The sequence below is a fragment of the Amblyomma maculatum genome, chromosome 5 (genome assembly GCF_055883805.1).
Source record: "Amblyomma maculatum isolate TAMU_Amacu chromosome 5, ASM5588380v1, whole genome shotgun sequence".
Classification (NCBI taxonomy): domain Eukaryota; kingdom Metazoa; phylum Arthropoda; class Arachnida; order Ixodida; family Ixodidae; genus Amblyomma; species Amblyomma maculatum.
The window spans coordinates 35,383,808-35,389,807 of NC_139348.1; positions in this window are offsets into that span (position 1 = coordinate 35,383,808).

Genomic DNA, 6,000 nt, shown 5'->3' on the forward strand with positions numbered 1-6,000 from the left:
AATTCGTGATTAGCTATGCTTCCCTTTCCCTAAGGCTTTACTGGGTGACTGAATTTGTCCTATTGGTTGTTGTTCCCACTGAGGGCGGGGACATAGGGATTAAAAGATGTTTTGGTGGAACCAAGGGCTGGTTTCGTCAGGTCAAACTACGAGTCAGTCAATTGCAGATATGTTTTCTCTTTGCTGTATCTTTCTGTTTGTTTTATTATAAGTAAATAAATAGTTCTGCCGCAAGGTAAACGCCTACCGTAAGCAGAAATAAAGACGTAATAAAAAAATAGTTAACTTTTCCTGAAGTATCCTTGAGTAGTGAGATTGAGCAACATAGAGCCTGCAAGACGTCAAGCATCCTACAACTATCAACATATTTCCCTGTTAACATCCTGAGGAAAAATCAACTGGGACCAAAATTTTGGAGCGAATCGCAGGAGGTAATGGGGTGCCTTCAGATGGGAGTCCTAGGGATATGTGTAGAGAAGAGAGCAGTGCGCGACCTGCTGGTGTCAGCGTGGCTTCACGGAGTTCTTCATACGTATTATGGGCCCCAAGTTTGAGTAAGCGGAGTGTTGAAGTGCTGGAAGGAAGGCGCAGGGCTGTTTTTGTACAACTGCAGAGTAAAGCGTTCACTCGATCGCGTTCCTTGCTAGTGATGGGTAAGTATGGAAGGGCGTACGCGACTCTGCTGGTAACGTATGGCTGTGTGAGGCGAAGTGTATTTCTTTCATGAAGGCCTTTTTTCCGAGGTGCTACACGACGGATGAGCCGAGTTGTTTGATGAGCATGAGTCTCGACTTCTTTGATTACATCTCCATGTGCTCCATGGAAGTAGAGAGTCATTCCTAGTGCTCTGATTTAAGTTACTACAGGAATCGGTTGTGTACCGAATGTCAGAGTGGTAGGTGGGCTATCAAGATGAGTGGATTCAGGTCGGTAAAGGAAGAGAGTTGAGATATAGACGGTGCACATGATAGGCCTCTTTCCTTCACGTAGTTGTCAATAGTGTTGAGGGCTGTTTGGAGGTGAGTCTTTATGGTGGCGTCACTGCCTCTACATGCCCAGACAGTGATGTCATCCGCATAAAGGGCGAAATGTATGTCTGGAATCTTAGAAAGTTGTTTCAGTTCAGTTCAGTTCAGTCGTTCAGTCGTGTCCGACTCTTCGTGACCCTATGGACCATGTCACGCCACGCTTTCCGGTCTCTCACTATCTTCCTAACATCACATAACTTCATCTGCAGTGCCTCGAGGATGCCATCTAACCATCGCGTTCGCTGCCTACCCCTTCTCCGGCGACCCTCAACTTTTCCCAACATCAAATCTTTCTCCAGCGACTCCTCTCTTCTCATCAGATGACCAAAGTAGCTGAGCTTTAACTTTAGAATTTGACCCTCCAATGAGCAGTCAGGGTTTATGGTCGACAATATCGACTGATTTGATCTTCTGGCAGTCCAAGGAACTCTCAAGAGTCTTCGCCAGCACCACAATTCAAACGCGTCAATTCTTCGGCGGTCAGCCTTTTTCACAGTCCAACTCTCGCATCCATACATCACAACTGGAAAGACCATAGCACGAGTTATACGGATCTTGGTTGGCAGACTAATGTCTCTGCTCTTTAATAGGCGGTCAAGGCTAACCATTGCTCTCTTTCCCAGAAGCAGGCGTCTCCTAATTTCATGGCTGCAGTCTCATTCCGAGGTAATCTTGGAGCCCAAGAACAGAAAATCTGTCACAGCTTCCACTTCTTGTCCATTGATGCTCCAGGACTTGATAGGGCAAGACGTCATGATCTTTGTCTTTTTAATGTTCACTTTAAGCCCTCAGTTTAAGCCCAAACTTCTCACTCTCTTCTTGTACGCGCATCAGAAGTCTCTTGAGTTCCACTTCACTTTCTGCCATTAAAGTGGTATCATCCGCATATCTAAGGTTGTTGATACGTTTTCCAGCAATCTTCATTCCAGCTGAAGACTCGTCCAGACCAGCCTTCCTCATGATGCACTCTGCATACAGGTTAAATAGGCAGGGCGACAGTATGCAGCCTTGCCTCACTCCTTTCTCGATCGGAAACCAATCAGTAAGACCATGCCCAGTTCGGACTGTGGCCTCTTGCCCTTCATACAGGTTCCTGAGGAGACAGATGAGGTGAATGGGAACTCCCATCTCTTGGAGAGCTTGCCACAATCTGTTGTGATCTACGCAGTCAAATGCTTTCACATAGTCAATAAAGCAGAAGTAGATGGGTTTCTGGAACTCTCTTGCTTTTTCCATGATCCAGCGAAGGTTGGCAATTTGGTCTCTAGTTCCTCTGCCCTTGCGAAACCCAGTTTGGACGTCCGGAAGCTCCCGATCCATATACTGCTGCAGCCTACCTTGGAGGATTTTCAACGTCACCTTGCTAGCATGCGAAATAAGCGCGATCGTGCGGTAGTTGGAACAATCTTTGGCACTGCCTTTCTTTGGAATGGGGATGTAAACTGACCTCCTCCAATCCTGTGGCCACTGCAGGGTTGTCCAAATCTTCTGACATAATGTATGCAGAATGTTAACAGCGTCATGGTTGAGGTTTTGAAGCAACTCAGCTGGAATGCCATCAATTCCGCTAGCTTTGTTCTTAGCAAGGCTGGCTAAGGCCCATTCAACTTCACTCTTCAGGATGCCCGGCTCGAGATCAGTAATCGCAACCGTCTTATGTTCGGTTTGCACATTCGGGTCCTTCTTGTACAGTTCTTCTGTGTATTCCTGCCACCTCTTCTTTATCTCTGAGGCTTCAGTGAGGTCCTTGCCTCGTTTGTCCTTTATCACGCCCAGCTTAGCACAGAAGCTTCCTTTGATATCTTTAATTGTCTTATACAGAGCTCTTGTGTTCCTTAATTGGCTATTGTCCTCAACTGCTTGGCACTGTATGTTCAGGAAGGCATTCTTATCTCTCCTTGCTATTTTCTGAAAATCCGCATTGAGAACCTTGTATCTTTCTCTTTCCCCCATAACTTTTGCCATCCTCCTTTCCTCAGCTATTTGCAAAGCCTCTTCAGATAACCAGTTTGCTTTCTTGAATTTCTTTTGCTTTGGAACTACCTTAGTAGCAACTTCTTGTATTATATCACGAACATCAGTCCACATCTTTTCGGGCTCTCTGTCTTTTAGATCTAATTCTTGAAATCGATTCCTCACTTCCACAGCATATTCTAATGGAATTTGATCCAGATCATACCTGAAAGGCCTTCTAGTTTTCTGCGTTTTCCTCAATCGAAGCTTAATTTTGGCAACAAGAAGCTGATGATCGGTGCCACAATCGGCCCCAGGCCTTGTTTTTACTGCTTGTATAGCGCTTCTCCATCTCTGCCGGCAAAGAATATAATCGATCTGATTCCTGTACAGACCGTCCGGTGAAGTCCATGTGTACAGGCGCCTATTGTGCTGTTGAAAATGAGTATTCGCTATGGTCAGGTTGTTTTCTTGACAAAACTCTACTAGCCTCTGCCCAGCTTCATTTGGCTCGCCAAGACCGAACTTGCCTACAATTCCGTATATTTCTTCACTCCCGACCTTAGCATTCCAGTCTCCTATGAGAAAAACGACGTCTGATGATGGGGTGCCATCTAAAAGGCATTGTAGGTCCGCATAAAATCTCTCAACGTCAGCTTCTTCAGCAGTAGTGGTCGGTGCATAGAAAGTTGTTTAGGGAGATGAATAACAGCAATGCTAAAGAGTGTCGGTGAAAGGCCCGCTTTGTGAGGTGTTCCCCGAGCACCGAGCTTGATATTTGGAAGCGTATGAGGGCCCAGTGTGAGCGTCACTGTTCGGTTGCTTATGTAGTTATGCATGTGCTGCCTACTTGTAGCGTTTGTAGATTATTAAGAATGGCAGAGTGTGTTACATTATCAAATGCTTTGGTGAGGTCAACTCCAAGAATGACTCGTGAATCGCGAGTTTTTGAATCAAGGATATGGTGCTTTAGCTGTAGGAGAACATCTTGAGTGGCCAGACCTGGTCGGAAACCAAGCATGTAGTTGGGCAGGAGCTCCCGTTCCTCCAGAAAGCTGCTTAGGCGTGTATGAATGACATGCTCCATTAATGTTCCGACACAAGAAGTGAGGGAAAAAGGTCGAAGATTGGTGTGGAGAAGCGGTTTGCCTGGTTTTGGTATAAATGCTACTTTTGCCTCCTTCCACTGGGCCGGCAAATTGACTTGTTGCCAGCATTCATTAAAGTAATTGGTTAAGGCGATTTATTTATTTATTTTATTTATTTAAGAAATACTGCAGGCATATTAAATGCCCAAGCAGGAGAGGTGGTTTGCATCAGATGTCATGCAGTTTGAAAACAATAAAACAAAGAATTTTACACAGCGATGAACTGATAACACAAAGAATGCAATGCACAGTAGAATATATGACACTTCAAATGGGAGGCGATAAAAACGGCGAGTCAATCGGTAGGGCGTTCCAGTCTGCGATTGTTCGTGGAAAAAACGAGAATTTGTACATATTAGTTCGGGCAAATATAGGTGACAAGGCAAGACAGTGCTTATGGCGAGAGGGTCTGGAGGAATCTTTTTTCAGGTAGGTGTAAGGTTTAATGCCAAGTGTGGAAAAATGTAACGACTGAAGGAAGGCTAGATGGGCTTTCTTTTTCATTTCATTAAGTGGATCAAGGCCGGCAAGAAGAATCATAGATGAAGGTGAGTCACGGCGTCTGTATCGATTAAAAATAAAACGGGCTGCTGAGCGTTGAATATTCTCAAGTTTTTGGGTGTCATTCGATGTATAAGGGTCCCATGCCACACAGGCATATTCAAGTGTGGGTCTGATATATGCTTTGTATGCCTTAAGTTTTAATGGGCTTGGACACTCACCCATGCGATGTTTTAAAAAACCCAGCTTTTTACGTGCTGAAGAGCATATACTGTCAATGTGCCTTGTCCATTTTAGTCTGGAAGTAATCGTTACGCCTAAGTATTTATATTCATTTACCTGCCTGACTAGGTTTCTGTTTATGTTATACTGAAATTCAAGTTTATTAATTTTATTTGTGATGCTAAGTACAACAGTTTTCTCAAAGTTATTGGCCATCGCCCATTCACTGCACCATCGTTCCAAAAATTGCAAATTTTCGTTTAGAGTTATTTGATCATGAACGGATTTAATATCTTTTAAAATTATACAGTCATCGGCAAATAATCTAACCGAAACTGTTGGTTCCAGTGCTTCGACCAGATCATTATTAGAAAGATTAAACAGTGTAGGCCCTAAAACCGAACCCTGGGAAACGCCAGAAAGGACATCTAGTAAGCAAGAGTTGACACCATCAACTCTTGTTGGGGGCGTCTAAGTTGCCAGGCCATACAACGAAGCGTCGGCCGAAACCACAAGCTGCTGTCTTGGATCATAGTGGGAGGCCTGTCGCTTCTTTGATGTCTTGTTTCACTTGGTTGAATGCCATTTCGTGATGTATGTCCCAATTCAATTCCGTATCCTTGCAAAAAAGTTCCCAGATGGGCATCAGCTTTTCCAACAGGTTTGGTATAAACTATCCGACTTCATTTGCCATGCCGATAAACTGACGAAATTCAGTAACACTGACTGGTGCCCGGAAGTCCACAATTGCTTTCACCTTTTCTGGCTCTGGATGAATGCCATCTGCACTCAGAATATGACCTAAGAACTTCACCGACGTTTTCAGAAACTTCCAATTGTCGTTAAACATGATTCCCGCAGCCTTGAGCTTCATGAGGACCTCTTCAAGCCTCTTGTCATGTTCCAAGAGATCTGCTCCAAAGATCGGGATGTCGTCTATATGACATAGCACTCCCGGTATTCCCTCCAGTATTTGATTCATAAATCTTTGAAGATGTTCTGGCGCCGAAGAAATGGCAAACGGTGGCCTTTGGAAGCAAAATCTCCTGAAAGGGGTTATGAATGTTGTAAGCAGTTGAGAGTTTCGAGCCAGCTTCAGCAGCTAGGACCCGGCTTTTGCATCCACCTTTAAGAATTTTGCGCCGGAA